This window comes from Sander lucioperca, chromosome 7, assembly GCF_008315115.2.
Source record: "Sander lucioperca isolate FBNREF2018 chromosome 7, SLUC_FBN_1.2, whole genome shotgun sequence".
Classification (NCBI taxonomy): domain Eukaryota; kingdom Metazoa; phylum Chordata; class Actinopteri; order Perciformes; family Percidae; genus Sander; species Sander lucioperca.
Genome location: NC_050179.1, coordinates 29,021,267 through 29,041,374, shown reverse-complemented (window position 1 = coordinate 29,041,374; position 20,108 = coordinate 29,021,267). Strand labels below are relative to the sequence as shown.

At 41.8% G+C, this 20,108-nt stretch overlaps 1 protein-coding gene across 20 annotated transcripts in view; it reads left to right on the top strand.

Annotated features, from left to right (window-relative positions):
* Positions 1-20,108, top strand: part of col13a1 (collagen, type XIII, alpha 1) — a 158,488-nt gene that overhangs the window by 48,697 nt on the left and 89,683 nt on the right. The gene's annotated exons all lie outside the window — the stretch shown is intronic.

Sequence of the window (20,108 nt, the reverse complement as noted above, 5' to 3'; positions counted from 1 at the left end):
TCCTCCGGTTCCCTACCCAGCTCCCTACCGACTGAGCTACTGCCACCCTTTTTATTTTGGCAAGTAAACTAAATGGTAAATATAATCACAGTGCAATTATTACATTGTCACATTTTGTCAAATGGAAGAAGGAGAATGATTCCTTCTTGGAACTATGTATGTCTCACCATCTCTTCCGTGTGCAGTGCGTCTTTCAGTTCACAGAACCTGCCATCTGATCACGCACATCCACACCAACCTATACAAATAATACAATTTAGATTTTTTTCTTCAAATGAGTTACATAAATAACATTCCTGATATTGCATATAGTGCACACACACGAGTGAGTGTGGGAAAACAACAATATGCATGCCCACAGCCTTTGGTAATAAAAGCAGATGGCACAAATTTGAGGCAAAATGGAGCTGATTGCCTGTTGCTCTCAAAAGTTGGTATCGGTACAGATATTGAATATCTTTGAACGATACCCCGCCCTAAACCACACACCTTTATTCTGTACTGCACCTTTACCTTCTGTGAATCAGAGCTTCTCATTTGCGGGGGGCCCCAGTGTTTGCCGTCACGGTTTGCCCTATTGTGCCCGTTCATGCGTGATGACATGGATATCCCAGATTATGAGGCCTGATGGCCACCAAAGGGGGTTTGGACAACCAGTGTGTTGCCACAGTGGCTCAGTCTCGCTGCAACGAGCCTAAAAGTACAGCACAGCTCCCCTGCCTGTAGCGCATTGTCAGAGGGCCCACCGGGCGACTAGAGGCCTGTTGGCTCAGAGGTTCTACTCTGCTGATCTGAGACACAGAGACAAACAGTGGCCTCCACTTTTTTGTTCTTCAGGTAACAATTGAATAGCAGATGGTTGATCTGAACCAACATAATCAGCACTGAGCAGAGGCCCAGTGCTCGTGTCTCCGAGCTTCCTCTGTCTGGAAACCCTGGAGTTATTTTTTTCATCATGACCCCAACAGTGTGAAGCAATTTGGGGTTGTTTGAAATGGATTTTGTGGCACAACTGAGGTCCGTGTTATGAAAGCTTTAAAGTCTGTAAGAACAGGAATTGCATGTCCAGTGACCACCTCCAGGTCTTAATCACTTGTCCCCGTCCCCCCCCACCCACCCACCCACCCACACACACACACACACACACACACATACACACGCTTGTCTTGGAGTGGATTTGAAACATTTAAGACATGAAATGTGATTTTACAGAGAGCAGTTTTGATGCTCAGGTACTAATTTGACTACTTAAGATTCTCAAGTACCGTCTTCCTTTTATAAGTCACCTGTTGCGCCTCTACTCAGCATCTAAATATCAGCTGCAACAGTTCAGTACTGCAAGGATTACACAGCTTGATCTTATCATCTCCAGATAACAAATGGGGCTCAAATGTAGAATTAAAGATGTTATTTAAAACATTCAAACATTAGCCATTTCATTATAGGGTTACTATGATATTGTAGTCATCATTATAGTCTTTCCCACTCACAATGAGAGAACACAGCAAAAAAATATAAAACATCTCATATCTTCAAATAACAACATAATTAAATCTCAGGATTCCAATTACATATGAACACCACACAACTTGATTTATCTTGAGATGATGTAGTAGATAATAACAGCCAAAAGAATATGAATGTCTTCAATTGATTAGTAACATGATACATTTTAAAATGAATATCCTACACTTGATTCCCAGCTGTAGCTTTAACTTGGTTTTCTATTAGGTTAGGTTTAGAATCTGGGTGGCATGTAGAGGTGCACAGTGCTCTGTGTGTGTGTGTGTGTGTGTGTGTGTGTGTGTGTGTGTCTGTGTGTGTGTGTCTTTGACTGCAGATCTGATAGGCAGATGTGTAGGAAATCCCATGAAGATCAGATCAGATCTGAGTGTGTATATGGCCAGAGACCATCTGGAAACAGCCACACAGAGAACTCATGTTTATGTGACAGAAAGAGAAAGGTAGAAAGGGACGAGGAGAGCCTGCCCAAGGAAGAAAAACAGTCACCAGTATGTTTCAGCTGGGGACCTTTGTTGCATGTTATCAAATATCTCTTTTCCATAATTAGCTGTCACATCTCTAATATCAAAACATTAATTTAAAAATACTTTTATAAAGAGCAGATTGTGGAAACCATTTTTGTTTATTGGGATTAAACTGTCAATGGTTTCAAGATCAAGACTGATCTTACAAGCCTAGCCTTAGCTGACAGACCATGTCTTGTGAATTTCATGTCAAATGTCTTTTTAAAGGTCGACGTTTCCTCGAGACCTTTAGACATGCTAGCAGCGTGGCTCTATGGATGGATTGGCACAAAAATTGGTACAGGCAGTCATGGTCCCCAGAGGATGAATCGTAATGACTTCTGATGATTTTTCCCCAAGCGCCACCAAAAAATTGCCATTTTAGTTTCCCAATGAAATGTCTCAACAACTATTGGATAGATTAAAATGCAATTTGGTGCGCCTTCATGATCTTTGTAAACTGGGGTGATCCGCTGACTTTTCATCTCATGCCACCATCTGGTTAATTTGTCCAAGTGTTTCAACTCTTAAAACTGTTTGGATTCTTTACAATGAGCATTACAGGATATATAGTCTCACTTTGCCAAACCTTCCTCCACAGCGCTGCGGAGGAAGGTTTGGCTAGTCCACACAGCATTCTGGATTGGGAGAAAAACATGCTCTGGTTTATTGGCATTTGTTTCCCGAATGCCAACAAAAACAAAGCGGAAGGTGAGGGACATCCGGCCGAACCCGAACAATCCTGTAAATGAAACGTTCGTTGATATAGACTACAGGATATATAAATCAAAACCTACACCATAGATACCTACGGTGGGACTCCCCCTAACTCCTTGCGTTGACTATAAATCCAGCTTTAGTCTTGTTGCTCTCTGCAGGAAAAATCTCTTAACATTTACTATATACAGCACATGGGACATTAAAGTGCTGTGGACTGTGGACATTCATGGTCCCAAGAGGACTGGTCAAAATGTGAGCTTGACCAACACAAGACAATGTGCCCATGCTCTATACTGTATCATCAACAGTGATGCACACTATGTGTTTTTACTGTAAAAGGCAGTGAAATGTTTGTGGTGTCCCAAAGTGCACAGCATGGGGTGTCACATATCAATGCTCAGCATTACAAGCCTCACAAGCCTGCATGGTCCACATGAGAATAATTTAGCTCTATTTTGTTATCAGATTTGTTCTTTTCTGGATGCTAGAGGGGTGGGAAACAAGGAAGTGCAGAAGGGGTCGCTGGTGGTGAGATGAAGGAATGTCCTGTCAGTCATTACTCTGCCAAGTTGGAGGTAAACGGCCGTTTTTGCGGCCAGGCCTGGTTTTCTCATCATGGGCTGCTCCGTATGAAACCGGATCCCATCGTGTGATTGAGCTTTTCATTTTGTTTGTCTTTGCAGTGGACATGCCATCCCTCATCAGACGTTACTGTTTATTTTGATAGGCTGTTTGGGAAGGAGAGCGAGACAATCCACTGTGCATTGACCTGCAGGTTTACCACAGGAATCACAATACCCCCCCTGTGTGGCTCCGATCCTCATTTACCATATGCCTGCTAGAGTTACAGCTGTGTCATGATAAATAACAATAGATTGTGCAGTCCACAAATATATAATGGTGATGACATATAATTTAGAGTTGGGTTGATTTCCAGTGTTACCGGTCCGATCCCATGTATGAGCTTAAACCGGTTAGATTTTTATGCAAACCGGCTGAAACGGCATTTGTCATTCTGACAAATTAAAAAGTAGCCTACATCAGTAACATGTGACAGCATCACGGCAATAAATTCACCTTGTATAGCAAGCGGTGTTGGGCAGTAGTGTAACTACTTCTAAATAGCATTGCTGCTTTCTGAATAATAAGCTTTTCAGTTGCTTAGTTCTTTAATTGATCGAGTATACTGCGGTAGCGTCCATGGCCGTAAATTTCATCTAACAGATGGGGGGAGGGGAGGGGGGCATTTTAGGCTATTTTATTCACTTTAAACATCGGATGAAGTGATTCTTTTCTCCTATACAGATGATGCTGATCTGAGAACTGAACCTCCTAGCAAGCAAGCTAACTAACTAGCTAGCCAGCTGGCCACTAAATTAGCAAAGTTTAACAACTTAATGTTTCATTCACAAACTTTTGTCACAGCGTAGGAAAGCACAATGCTCTCGCCAGATGATTTTCTGTAACAATACCGCCACCATGTGGTCTGGAGTCGCTACACTCTCATTATGGGCTTTCTTATCAGTCTCCTAGTGGTAAAATTCTGTTTACTGGTTCGGTGTTTGAATTAATATCACACTGGTTTGAAAATGTTTACACCGGCCTCAACCTAATATAATGTAGGCCTAATTAATGATCAGTTTGTCTGAATGTCATTTCAGTTTCAAGCTTTCTTCATGTCATGTAACCGTCCTCCCTCATATGTGCTCCATGCATACATGGTAGCACAATGAGACAAAAGAAACACTAAGATATTCAGTTTGAAATGATATAAAGGAGGGAAAGCAGCCAATCCTCATATAGGAGAGGCTGGAGCCAGCATGTTCAGCATGTTTGCTTTAGACATGACTTTAGCTATTAAAAGATTAATTGAATATGCTGCTGATTGACAGACTAATGCATGTTTCAGCACCGGGACTTTGTGTAAAAAATAATTAAATAGAGAGAATCCTGAAAAATAGGTACAATTGGTGACAATGGCCCCAGGGCAAAACTGAGCTGCAAGGCCCCTGTTGACTGCCTGTTGTTCCCTCTCTCTGTTCATTATTCCTGGACCCAGGTTTGGGGAATTCAACATTTGACTTCAAGTAATGTATAATGCACCTTATTTTATGTGCTCTTAGGTTTAAAAATAATAAAAAAGTAGTAAAAACTGTCAAACGTTACTCAAGCCTAACCGACACATCTGTCTAAGGGTGTGAATTAGGTGAGCAATAAAATGTTGCATTTCCTGTCCACCACAACATATGTCTTTGCACTGACATTATATCCAGTGCCACTTTCCACCTGAAGATGAATAGGGTTGCTGTGTGCTATTTTAACGTGATTGTTTACACCCATCATGTCTCCATCTGTGCTTGATTCATTTGTTTTGGATGGAGGCGTCCAGCTGACTAATGTCTCTGATGACAGCACCCATTCTGAGCCTGGCCATATGACACTCAAGTGTACCGGCTAATGACAAACAGCACTTGGATATGATGATGGAGGCTTTCTTTTCTATAGAGGGCTGGAGTTTCTTGGCTAACTCAAACTTAAGTGGAGGATGTAATTGTAGGGTTGAACCAAACAATCAAAGCATCTTACCCAAGTATGCAAGAAAACCTAAGTTTTACTCTCCTATGGCCTAAAAGCCTGTTTCAGTGACTTTATTGCACTGCAAAATACCAGGCACTACGTAAATAACTTTTTCGTCATGACAATAGGACAGCGGTGTCAAACTCAGTTTCACTACGGGCCAGACTAAAAATAATAAGCACATCAAGGGCCAGACATGTTTAGTTTATTGACATGTTTTTATTTAATTGAAAAAGTCAAACATCTTTGACTGTATTATTGCATTTCTCATATACTCTTCTCACTTACAGCTTGGTCGACATGAAGCCACAAAAAAGTAACTTAGCCATCAAAGGAAAAACGTTCGCCAAAATTTGCAAAACCGTTGAAAAAAAAGTGCCAAAAGCGTCGACAAAAGTGACAAAAACTTCAGAAAAAGCGACAAAAACTAGGTGGGCCAAAATTTATTATGAACCTAAATAGTTTTGAGGGCCAGATCTAAATCTGCCAGGGGCCGGATTTGGCCCGCGGGCCTTAGGTTTGACACGTGCAATAGGACATATATGAAGATCTTAGTTAAAGGTTGGATATATATATAGATGCATGGTCCATGATCTGACAAAACACATTTGTAATGATAAGATACACTGTCTTTTTCAATAAAATCAATAATTTCAGCTACACTTTAATATTGATTCAGCTCAGACATGATATGGGGTGATACTTTAGTTCCTCAATGATAGTGTTTTGATTCTAACTACATTTAAAAATTAACATCAACATTTCCTCTGAATTATGGCTTTACTGTCACACCAACAACAGTAAACACGTGATACACTGGTTTTCTGATACGTGTCCAGTGGCGGTTCTAGACCATTTCAAATGGAGGGGCCAGGCTGGGGTCACGTGCGATTTTAGAGGTATCAAATATTTTACATACCACCAACCCTCCATAGGTTTGGTTCTACAAAAGATTAGCGATACACATATTACAATAACAAGAATACCCAATCTGTGTTAACCTACATTTTATTTATCACTGCACATGAATAATATCCCCTCTTTGGGGATAAAGGCTGGGTGAAAAATGTATGACAATATTTGCCAGAGTTGGAGGGCCAGAGGGGAGTCAAGGCTTAAAGCTTTAGTGTGTAACTTTTTGATGTTAATGAACATCTGTTCCATTCAAGCCATTGCCAAATGAGTTGCTACAAAGCTAATTAAGACTATCAGCTCCATACAACTCTCTCTGGATTTCTCAGTGTGACTATGTTCAGAAGATTGTGGTTAATTACCTCTTCTGAAGAGTCCATCATGTTTTTTTTTTAATCCTCCATGTCCTCCTTGGTTACTAGCAACTGTGTGGAGGAGGTGGGGAGTTTTGTTGTCATTACTTTGAATTCCTCATGGGGGAGACAGAAACTACACACTATAGCTTTAATATTAAGGGGGCAATAGTCTCGCCTTGCCAGACCTTCATCCACAGCGCTGCAGAGGAAGGTCTGGCTAGTCCACACAGCATTCCAGGATGGGTGAAAAACGAGCTCTGGTTTATTGGCATTTCATTAAACAAATCACAATCGTCTTGGGCGGTGCTATGCGCCAGACACAATGACGGTGCTGCTGCAAAATAGTCTCAGGAAGGAACTTGTTCTGGTGGAACATGTGTACGTTCAAAAGTAGTTTTAGTCGTGCAACAGAAAACTCAGATTGGACAGATAGTCTAGCTAGCTGTCTGGATTTACCCTGCAGAGATCTGAGGAGCAGTTAACCATAGTCCTCATGAATTCACCAGAGTTTAGAACGCCAACACAAAGAAAGAGGAAGGGGACGGACATCCAGCTGAAATGGAATTAGAACCGCCACTGTACGTTCCGGCTTATTTTTACACCTGTAATATGAGTTATCAGCTGCTTTGATCTAAATATATCAGCTTGGTTTTGTTTATTAGAGTGTTTAAATATCTCACAGTTAAAGTGATTTTTTCAGAGCCTTTTTTCAACCTGGCGGGAATGCAGTTTTCTGAAAAACAAAGAATGCAAGTCTGGCTTTACTCTAGATATATTGGCAACCACATCGGCCTTCTTCTTCTACGCTGCACAGTGTGTCAGATCGTGGGGCGAGGGTGAAGAGGTGTGGGTGTTCAGAGAAGCTGAAACCCAAGCTTTGCTGTGGTCCCACCATCAGACTGCAAGGGGGGGGGGGGTGTTAGCTTGAATCTCAGGCTCCTCTTTCAGCTTCGTGGAGCCACAGAAACACTTCAAGGACTTGGGTGTACATTGGTGGCCAAATATTAATAAAATGCACAGGGAAGGCTTGGGGCCTCACATTTCCTCTGTTTATCAGGCCCCAATCTAATCTTTTCCATTCATCTACCATCTAGAAATGCTCATATAATTTGGGTTGCTGTATCTATTTGTTCCTATATTTTATTTCACTTCCTTTCCAGTTTGGTTTAACCCTCTCTGATTAGATCCAGACTCCCCCTGGTCCCCTCTAGTACATTAGACTTGTGATGTTTATATTGGTGGTTCTGCTTTTGTTATTAACGTAACAGGCGAGAGCTATTAGAGTGAGACCCTCCGCTTTAACACTCAAGAGTAGTGTGGAGCGCAAAACTCCTCCAGCACACATGGTAAAAGCATCCATTTAGTTGAGCAATCTCTCTCCCTCTCCCTCTGTCTGAGCTTCTGTTTTAATAGCTTGCATAGCGCAGTGTGTCGGCTACCATTTCTCCTGCCTGGTAACTCAATTTAAGAATGAATCACCTCTTTAAATCCTCACAGCACCTCATTCTTAAACTTGGCAGAAGACTGACTTATGAAGTCACATGGGGCACTGGGGGTTCCAGCCCCGCTAGTCCTCAGGGAAATATCCGGGAGATATTTCACATTAGGGATGTGACAAAGCTGGACTACACGTATTTGCCTCACTCACCACGGTAATATGACACAGAGGAACCTGAGGAGACCAAACCAGTGTGTTTTGGTTGGTTTAAGACCGCAGGGTGTCAAGAAAGCGACTTATTGTCATTTAAAATCCATGCTGTGATTACATTCCACACAAAATGATGATGTATGTTAGTGGCCCCGCGATGAATAACACTGAGAAATTGACTCACAAGTTGAAAAATGTTAGCTCATAAAAATTCCTGCAGCTCATAGTAGCTGTAAATTAGTTGGCGGTGCATTGAAATCCATTACGCAAGGTTAATAAACCTGCTCCCTCTTCATACCATGGACTCATTGAGTCTTGAAATGAGGGGAACCATCAGTATTATAACACCAACACTGACGTGTAATAAACCTGCACCTGTTATGTTCCCAATGTGTCCATTCAAAAATGGTTTTAACATAATTAACTACTAATGATATAAACATGGATATAATAGTTGATGTTATTTTTTAATACAAATGCACTTAGCTCTGGTATAGAGGAAGGCTCGTTCTTACACTTGTTCATGTACAAGACTTATTACATTTTGGCATGACCATATTGACATTATAGTCATGTCCAGACCTTCCTCCAAGGCGCTGCGGAAGAGGGTCTGGCTAGTCCAGACAACATTCCAGGATGGAAGAAAAATGTGCTCTGGTTTATTGGCATTTATTTAAACCAATCACAATCATCTTGGACGGTGCCTAGCGACGGACGCGGGTACGGTGCCACTTCAAAATAGCCTCAGGAAGGAACTTGTTTTGGCAGAACGTGTACGTTCAAAAGTTGTTTAAGTGGTGAGAACAGAAAACTCAGATTGGACAGATAGTCTAGCTAGCTGTCTGGATTTACCCTGCAGAGATCTGAGGAGCAGTTAACCATAGTCCTCACAAATCCACCAGAGTTTAGAACGCCAACACAAAGAAAGAGGAAGGTAAAAGAGGGACATCTGGCGAAATTTCCGGCACCCCCTTAACAATCCCTGAAATTTACACCTATAAATTAGACTAACGTCTCATAACTGCTAATGTTTCTGGTCCCATCACCAGAAATTGTCACGTTCATAACTAATTGGAATGATGGCCAAACTACAAAAATAAGACCCAAGTTGCATATTTGATGGTCTCGGGACTCGCGTCTAGCCCTTTTATTTAGACGTGCTTGGTCTGGACTCTTGGCGTCAATTTTTCGCTCTGGGTCGGGACGTCCGTTTAACTGACATGCAGCATGACAATGGGGCAGTTTAGGAAGAACGGGTTGTATTTACTGGCTTCCCTTTTTCTTGTTTGTTTTAATAGAGCTGTTTTCATAAGACTGCTCTGATATTTAATTTCTCAGGTTCTGAAACCAATAACACTATTTAGATAAAGTCTCAGAAGACTCTTAATGAAGAACATGGATATATGCACAGTAAGCATCAACAGATGCAGGAAGGGCAACGGTGCAACCTGCACAATACCCATACTGTTGACTTAACCCATACATAAAACACTCTGTGAGTTTACCTTGGTGAATTTGTTGTTTTAACCATTGCTGAGTTGCCATTTGTCTGGGTTAAGTAATGTGCTACGGGTCAGGCGGAGGTGGGGTTTCCCTCCCAGGACGCCCTCGGCCTCTTGTTAATGCGAGGCAGAGAGGAAGAGAGTGGCGCCTGGATACTGCTCACATTGGAACTGCCTCAGCCTATTATTAGAAACTGCCGTCAATAGATCATTGAGAATAATGTATCTCTATCTCATGTCTTTAAGATGGATTGATACGTTTCCAAGGGCAGGATTCCTGCACAGTGAAAGTTTGGAACTATATGAAGAAATTAGATATTAACTTGGGAAAAGTAAGGGAACTTTTCCTTGGACCTTGGTTATTTTACATTATGCAACATCTGTGGATGTGATATGAGTCAGTAGGGGCAAGATGACCGTGAGGATCAATCATTCTAACGGCAGTCAAATCTATGAATCCACAATATAAAGTAGTGAATTGTCAAACAGTTACTGCAGGAAAGCTGAAAGAATGAGTTTCTCAAACATGTTTGAACCACAATCTTTTTTTTCTAATCTTAACTAGTAGTTGTGATTTCCAAACCAATTAATCATAAGCACACAATAGAAAATTAAGACAGAAACTTGGCATCATTTTCCCAACTATCTCGAGTCTGAATCAAAGTTAAGTACAACTTAAGTACATCTTCCTTTGGCACGGCTGCTGCCTGTGAAAGTCTCTCCACCCAGAGAGCTTTTCACTTCAACTCCCACCTCAGACATCCACCCGCCACACCTACAGCTTCTGGGAAACGGCTCCAAAACCCCCACAGGATGCGTTTGAATCAATCGTTTAAAAACCCAAAGCAGATGAATTGCAACTGCTATCTCTCTGTCTTCCACACCCTCGTCTGTCTCTCTCTTCCTTTTCGCTGTTGACACCGAGCAAAGGAAGCGTGAGCTGAATGACATATTGGTTTTTATTACAGGGGCCCGTGGACTTTTGAATGTTATTTAACGTCAAAGGGGCCCTCTTGGGTTACAGTCAGGGCGGTGGGCGCATCCAAGTCAAAGGCGTTGGGAAGAAGCCTTTTTTTTACATCTTAATTTTTTTTTCTCCACTGTGTGAATTTCCTCAGGTTTTCTCACACATTATCACTCACTATTTAAAGAGAGAGTCCGTCTCATTCTTTTTAGCACCTCTTAAGGTCTTCCTCTTTGCCTTAGTCTTATTTGTTAGTCTGAATTATCCATCTGCAGCCCATAGATTTTTGTTTTCTGCTAAAAGGTGAGCTTTTTGCTGGAAACCAGCTGACCTCTGTCAGTTTCCTCAACCACAGAACTCATTACTTCTCCTTCCACAGATCTTTTGTGTCCTGCTAATTCCTGCCCTGAGGCCTAACAACAGCTCACCGTGTTCAAGAGCAAAACTTGAATAAACCCTCAGTGTGCCTGAATGCAACCCCACCATTAAGTCAATGAAAAAGGAGCTGGGGCTAAAGGCTCATTAAAGCTCTGGCCTATTGCAAAAAGGCCCTGACTGTGCATTGCTAGTGGTTAGATGAATTAGCGAGTCAGGGAAATGTAACCGTGTATCCTGAGGCACTGATGTTTAGCCTAATTTCATAATGATAGACCGTGGGGTTTATTAGCTTCCCAAGCTCGGAGTAAAGTGTTTGTTGCATGAGAACATGGAACTAATGCAGTCAAACATGATTTAGTGGACATATGTATATAAAGTAAATATAGTATGTCTTTCATCACTCAACAGACTAATCCACAGAGCCTATATGTGGTACATTGCTCAGAAAGGGTTGTTATCTTTGGTGGATTCCATCAACCAGACTGGAACCTACTCAACCAATTGAAGTTTGGACTTCACTGCAGCCGCAATTCAATTCTTGGTTGAATCTGTACTGATCAATATTTTTATATTAACAGTGCATCAAATTACTATGTTTAATGCAAGTTTGGTCATAGTCAGGGTGCCATTTGTGAAAAAAGCAGAGGGGAGGGGGGGGGTGTTTTTTGACAACAGAACTTCATGAATTAAATCCCCCTTTCAATACCATGGATATAGAGCATTTTTTCCTAAATTTAACAAGTCGCTTTGATGCCTAAACTAAACTTTCATTGTCATTGCTGCATGACGCTCACTTTTTCTGGCTAAACTCCACCACCACGGCCCCTGAAAGGACCGTCATCTGGCGGTGTCTGTACCCGGCTCACAGTCACCTGTTGGCGGCTAAACAACAGCTGCTGGTAGCCGGCATCCTGGAGCTCTGTAGCGGATAAATACAACCAGATACTGCTGCTCAGCTTCGATCCTTCTATGGCACTATAGACTGTTCATGTTACAGCACTATACTTAGTTTAATATACTTCTATTTTAGGTATATAATATATGGTCTATTGGTGAAGTAGCATTGATCACTTTGAGGGGAGGATACATTTTGTCCCACCGGGGATAAAAAAGAATTCAGTAGAGGCAGGGATGTATCAACCAGATAGGGGGAAGTCCCACGCACCCCCCCACCCCAGCAAATTGCACCCTGGTCATAGTGACGAACCCACTGAGAACTGTCACCAACTCTGCACTTCACTCAGCTCTACAGAGATGTTTAGCCTTTAGCTCATTGCTTCTTTTAACCCCTAAACCTTGTTTCATTCATCAGATGGACAGAAATGTGACTCTCTATGGATGTTCCTCTGTCTTTTGGACTTGTAATTATGCAACTGTTTGCCAACAACTTTATAGGGTGATAATATGTCAGATGTTGTTTTTTCTGCTTGTTCGGCTACCCTTAAGTGGCCAAAGGAACCTATTAATGCAGCTTTAAGTGTGGTCTTAAAAGTTGAGGAAAGAAAAGTGTAATGTATGATTTATACGCCTCTACTTCAGTCCCACTCATTGTCATGAATTGCATTGGAAAGCTTGACTTCTGTCCAGACTGGAGTGGAGCATGGGAAGTTTTTCAATGCATGCATTTTCCTACTCCTGAGAGCAATTTCAGAGAATAATCGTTGAGTCAGGTTAATAGTGGCTTTTCTGGCAAAGATGCAATGTTGTTTCTGTGGTGACCTGCTGTAAGAGCTGCTGGGTAATTATTTAATCCCAGGCTTAGCGTTGTTCTTTGTGGTCTCGGGCCTGTTGGAAAATATTCCAGTCTCCCTACAAAAGGTATTGAGAGCAAAACAACTACACTCATTCATTTTTCCCATTCTTGGATTGGCAGGAATGACACGACATGAAACAGCTGTGGAGGGTTTAATGGAATTAGATGCTGTTTGTATAATACGGGGCAGGCTATTTGGCCTCTAATTGATTTAATGCGTCAGATATCCTGCAGAACGGTACTTTTACAGTCTGCACATGGAGATTTCATCAGTGCGAACAGCATGTTGTTCCCAACCCTAAAGCAAATTGGCTCCACATTTGTGAAGCCTGTGCTCTGAAGGTGTCATATCCCAAAGAGGCTATAGATGCAACATTCTTCTCCGAATGACACCCTTTGGCCACGAACCTTCCTCTTCAAAATAAATGTAGGAAATGTGACTGGATGTGCAGGTTCATCCTCTGTCCGACAGCCAAAGCAATATCATTCCTAGAGTTTACAAGTGGCTTTTCAGCAGTATTAGAAAGCATCTTTTCATATTAGCGCGGCCCCTTTTTCTTCACATTTGACATTTTTTCATAGCAAGACATTAGGTTAGCATGGAGCCAAATAATCACAGGCAGCTTTTGAACTATGACTTTATGTTTTACAAGGCAACTAATCTTTACAGGCTCCATGGGAATGGCTAAGCTGTCTTGTATATAGTTAATATGCAGAGGATGAAGAATGGGAGCCTTTGTCCTGACTCTGTCTGTGCCTCTCTTTCCACTGGACAGGCTGGAAATGAACGGGGGAAATGGTGTTTGATGAACTGTTAGTTTGTCTATATGAATGTTTTTTTGTGGAGGGTTCTGAACCCAATATCGATGCTGTTCTGGTTTATTATTCCCCTGTGGCTACAGGAAAGACACGTCCGTACGATTTTTCAAGAAAGTCAACTAACCTCTCCCTCAGACGGCTGTCTATCCACATTTCATTTGGAAACTGAAGGCCTTCGTGTGTGATTTTTCCAGGTCTCAATAAGAGGTGGAAGCATTTTTCCTCTCCATGAGTGGGGTACAAAAGTTCATTTAGTATTATCCTTTGATTGATACACACCCCTCAGTAAATCCCCTCTACTGTTTGCACAACTGCAGCTGAGAATCCTGTGAGTGTGAAAGTGAAGTTTCATAGCGTAGTATTCTTTTCCCCTAAAAAAAAAAAAGATCTGCAAATTTGAACGATTTTGTCTTCAGAGCCAAGTGATTAATGCATGGCTGTGAAGGTGATTGGACATGCTCTGCTGACAATGCAAACAGGCCTTTCACTGTCCTGTCACTATATCTTTAAATGAAACCTTTGACGTCAGGGTGGATTGAGTTTTTACATAACGTGGTGTAAGATCTCAAGCTCACCTCACACCACCTGCACAATTCATCAGGCTACTTATTGGTCCAGGCTGTCTGATTTACAATGAAAAATCAAACTAAATCCAACTGACGATAGTGTTGCAGACCAGTGCAGTTTATATCTGCAGTGGAGCTTTATAAAGGATGAAGTGTTCTCAGTTTCTGAGGATTTTACTCTCTGCTTGCCATTTAAGTTGGTTTAGGCATCTGATCATGATGCTTACGGGATGCTGCCTTTGGAGGTTTCCGTCTGATCCCTGGGGATTCTACATATCACATCAGGAGGAGCTGGACTATGTGGCTGGAGTAAAAGACATCTGGGCTATCTTGTTTAGCCTGCTTGGTTTTCTTTTTACAATGATGATGATATTCCCCTAACTTAACTAATTAGTTTTAGTTAATCATACTGTACCAGGGGCATAGCTGTAATTTCAGAAGTGAGGGGGACAGACTGTGAAGGAGGATGGTTTTTATTGAAAAGATTCTCTCCCATTTGTCTCTCCAAATCGTTGATTCCAAGTAGCCTACATTTCATTTATGATTGATGAAAACACTGACATTTCCATTAACCGTTTTTATACAGTTTTACTGCCGCATCTCGCCCAATGGGAGACCTGCTAACATTTTACCGGCCACACTGAGGCGGAGCATGAACCATGTATGTGGTACTAAGGTCATCAATATGCAAAAACATTTTTTCACATTTGAATAAATTACTCACATGGACGTGGGATCTAGTTTGTGGGAGGGGTGTGTGTGTGTGTGTTTGGGGAGGGGGAGGGAGTAGGGGGGGTCCAGGTGACATGTTCCCTGCGTACCCCATGTCCGCTACACCCTTTCTAGATCCAAAAGGTACATGAGTCATTTTTGGAGCACTCGTGCGTCGTTTTGGTAGGCAATGATAAATTACCTATTTTACTGCTTAGGTGTGAGGACTTGTTTGATCCAACTCTCCCATTAATCTTAACAAAAATGTAAGTCCTACATGCTGCCTGCATTAACCTCAATCCTCAGTCCAACACTCACTCTGATCTCAGTGTTTGAAGAAGGCCATAGGGCCACCCTCCAGTGGACCATGACATGCTCACCTGGACTTCACATTTATGCTGCAGGACTTAAACTGGCTTTGACATGTTTCTGTCTATGTCTGCTTTCTGATGCCCTATCTTCCAATTGTCTCCCAATGTAGTCTGGCATATAGCCTTCCTCAAATCTCTCTGTGGTGCTCACCAAACGGAAGCCTGGCACCCCAGGACATTTTCACCGGCTGCTGCTGTGTGTTTACAAAGGCAACTGCAGAGGCAGGGGAATCTGAGAGAGCAGGGGTCGATGCGGGAGGCTGTGGTGGGTTTTGGGACCTGGATATTTTCAGAACCTAAATTCCACAGGTTATTCCTGGATCATATGCTGCGACAGAGATGTCCCATGTCTCAAGATGGCAGTCCACCTGCCCACCACACCAGCTTAAAAAGCTGAGTAAAAATGGGCCATTACTGTGGTGGATTTGAAGGTTTAAATTTTTGCAGATGCAGAGGTTAAAGTATCCTAGTAGAATATCGGGGCACTTAGAGTTGACCATACTCTTTGTGTACTGTATGATATTTGCAAAGTGTCCTAGACATTTGCTTGCATAGTTGCTTTAAGAACATGCAAAAGCCAGTGTTGAGTAAATGACTGACTGTAATAGGAGCAGGAAAGGGGGAACGCCCATGACTTTGCATGTTGGCATGCAATATTAGATCTCCATTTCCGGCCACATCTAACTAGTGGCCTTACATAAGCAGAAACAACAGGTGTTAGCAATAGTTAGACAGCATTAAGCTCAGCAGAGGAGGACTTGAAATACATGACATCAATGCAGTCAAGCAAATTCCCTTGTGTGTGTGTGTGTGTGTGTGTGTGTGTGTGTGTGTGTGTTTATGAGTGTAAAGTTTGTTTCATGTTGTGCCCACTGTTTGTTGCATGTAAAGCTGTTGTTTCAGCGGTCCCTCGTCAGGCGCCACTTCATGCGCTATATTTGAACCCCCCCTCCTTCCCCCAGGCCTCCCAAAGTGCCTTTGGATCAAGGTGCTCTACAGTATGTCCCTTGGGTGAGTGATCCCAGCCAACAGGATGTGATGGCAGGCCCAGAATGCAACAGGAATCTTGCTTCCATGTTAGCTTTCCCCACTGTTGCATTCAGAGAAGGTTTAGGCTTACCCTTTAGGGAGTGGATAACAACTGCAGGAATGACTGGAACAGCCATGCCCTGCTGTAACTGAAACTTCATCATGCTGATCCCATCTCACAGCAGAAACCTCACAAATGATAGGATTGTTGGTGTTTATATTGTGTAGAAAGTAATGTAGCATTTGTTAGTTTAAAGTTATCGTCCCTAAGATTTGGTGTGCATTTAAGTGGCTAGTGCAGTTTCGTACAGAATGGGCCAACTTGGCGCCCAGTATTGCTGCCTGCAGCGTTGCCAGGGGCCGTGCCCGTCCGGATCACATGGCGGTTGGGAATGTGTGCCTGGTTGGAGCAGTCCGATTGCTTGCTCCCTAGAAGCGGTCATCCGATCGACCTCACACGCGACACCACGCTCCCTTGGGTCCTCAGCAGTACACCTGCCAAGTGTGAAGTTGATTGGACGAACGGTTCTTATATGTGAAGTAGGGCTGACCCAAATACTTCAAAGTTGAATGCTTTATTGTTGTTTCGTTATACATACATACAATACAATACATCATTGGATATGCATTACCCCAAGATATGCCGCTGCAATAAGAAAAAGTAATCCAACATTATTCATTATCCATCAACATTAATTCATATTAGTTAATATTCTCAGGAAAACATTAACCAAAAATGGTATGCACGTCATACTTGCATACACAGACAGAGATGTTAATTTATACTGTAATTTAATGATGCTGCTACAGCGCCACCTATTGGCCAAATGGCACTGGATTTCACATTGCCACCATATCTACATGTCCACCAAACGTGGTTGCAATAGCACAAATTGTTCAGTAGATATAACCTTTTTGTAATATAAGCCCTGCCCACAGCATTCGAGCAAACTTTGAGGGTCAGCCATAGCAAAACTGTATGGAATATCAGAAAACCAAAAAAGTAGCCTTTTCAGCCTTGGTCCAGAGATGTTCTGTACCACATGTGTTGCATGTGTGATTGCTCAACATTTGCAGGAGTAGCAGTTTTAGATACAATTCAAAATGGAGGAAAATCAGTCTAAATGCAAATGGGTGTGGCTTTCATGGATAGATTCGTCTGGACCCACAGAATCCAGGAAAACAAGTATTTTTCACCGACTTAAGGTTAATAAGTTACAGGCCAAAACGTAAAGTTCACTGTTATAGTGCCACCTCCTGGTCACATTGCACCAAATACGACACTGCACGCCATTAGGTCCCCAGCAATAAACCAGCCAAGTGTAAAGTAGATCATATGAACAGTTCTCGAGATATTCGAATTCCGGACACACTCAAGAACAAATATTCCCCACTTTATAGATAGATACAGGCCTCAAACTTCTGCTTAAAATGAGACATTTATTGAACGGTAGGAGCAGCAATCAAACCTTGTCAGAAATGCAACAAATATGTTGTACTTCTGATATTTGCTTACAGCACAAACAAAACATGGGCTGAGCGGCACATTGATTTAATAACCATCCAAATCAAAGACAGTCGCCCGACATTGTAATACTGAACTGTGCCTGGGTACACACTTTGGATCCTGTGTGGGAATGTAAATTAAAATTGGGTTGAATGTCATAAATATTTAGGATCATAAATAATGTTGATTTAATGTCAATATATTCCAAATAGTGAATTTCATGGAAATATGCATATTTCTTCTGTACAAAAGGAAATGTTCTGGTCTGACGGTAAAATAGAGCAAACTGTGAGGTGTGCAGGAACATTGCAGGGGTTGTTCTAAAAACATCTATAAGTAGGTGTCAGACTTACAATAATAATTCTAATTCTCTGGAAGACACACATAACTCTCCAAAGCAATTAATGTATCTCAATCATTAGATATTCATCTTCTGAGGACAATTTGCAAATATCCATATTCAATTTCATGGCAGTATAGTCAGCCGTAGACATCTTGTCCTGGACCAAAGTTTTAGGTGAACCCACCAATCAACAAACACTCTGTCTTCGACATCCTTTTAGGTCCAGTGGTGAGGTACTTGTTGAAGTAGGCCACTGCTGCCGGGCTGGGCATGCTTTTTATTGAAATGAATAGGAAGCAACTTGCCCCTTTCCGTTCTTTAAGGTCCTTTAGGCCAGGTCACTAGTAAAAAAAATATTATGGAGGGGACTAAAACATTCAAAAAGTTAGAATACCTCTTTGAGTTGCCCATAAAATCCCTCCCTCCCCTGAACTATCTTTTACTTGTTCCAACTGCTTTTCATTTTATGCAAGTGCAAAGTGAACAAATTGAGCTGACAGCTGGCTTTAGGCTGAGATGGACCAGTCTGAGGAGCAGACATAATAAACCTGCTTAGAAGATAAAGCCGGGGATTTGATTTGACCTTTCACGCAAGAGATTTGTCATTAGTGATTTTCCCCACCTTGCTGTGATTGACGTAACAACATCTTTAATGGCCCTCGTCTGAATTCAGCAGTAATTGATTTTGTCCGATAACCTCATTGTGCTTGTGAAAAGGTCAAGGGGAAACATACTGCTTTTTGTGAAAGGTCTTCTTTTTTTTACGGGGCTGACTGTGAGTCATAGCTGGGCCTGGCCGTCTGTCCCTCCCATAAGTTTTTGATGAGAGTTTCTGAGCCTAATACAATCTGAACTACCAAAAAGTAGAGTTTTGATAAGGTTTCTCTGTCTGGACATACTAATAAACCCAGCTACGCAATAAACTAACATGACTTTTGAGTCTTTTATATAAGAGGATTTCACACAATTGAAGGGTTCCACCAAAAGTGATACCAATACGGTACCTTTTTTGAATAAAAATACAATTTTCATGCAAATAATTGAATGTTCCTGGTAGATGACTTTGTAACATGTATATTTACAGTTTACCTTGTGATTGGCAGAACTAAAGAGAAAACAGCTGCCGCTATAATAACTTTCTACAGTTGTAAAATAATGTCTGTGAGTATTTTAAACAACTTGGACTTCCTGGATCTGATTGTCTCACCATAACAGCACATCGAGACCAATGTAGACCCCTGCGTTGTATGAAAGCAACATTAAAGACGGAGTAAAGACAAGTACAGGGCTGGACTTTTGAGAACTAGACCAGCCCACCCCAATCAGCCAGACACCACCCGTCCTTGCACTCCCCTTTAACACATGAACATACCAGCAGGGCTCAACATAAGCACCATTACCAGCCAAATGCTGGTAAAATATGTAAGTGGCTGGTAGATTTGCTTCACTCACCAGCCAAAAAAACAATGGTAATCTATTGAGTGGCTGGTAAAATTGAAACATTCACTAGCCATTTAGCTGGTGGACCAAAAGTTAATTTTGAACTCTGCATACCAGCCCCTAATACTGCCACTTAGCTGATTGGTAAGACAGATAGTACTCACTGAGTGAAAAAGGCTGCCTGGCTCTTAATGGCAAGATGGCTAATAAGGTTGAGGTTAGAGCATGGGTGTCATCAATATGTCTTGTATAGCAAACAGGTGACAAGTCTGTAAGTTAAACTAAAGCTGCATTTTGTGCACAGTATGCAACCTGTGTCATAGTGGAATGTGGATAAATCAGAAAGCTATAATATTAAGTTTGCCCAGGCCTTAGCTTACTAACAGCTAACTTGTCCTCTCTGGTAGGCAAAAGGTGCTAAAATAATCCTTTGACATGCTTAAATCTCGTTTTTTTAGCTAGCTTCTGGCACTTTGTTGAGTTTT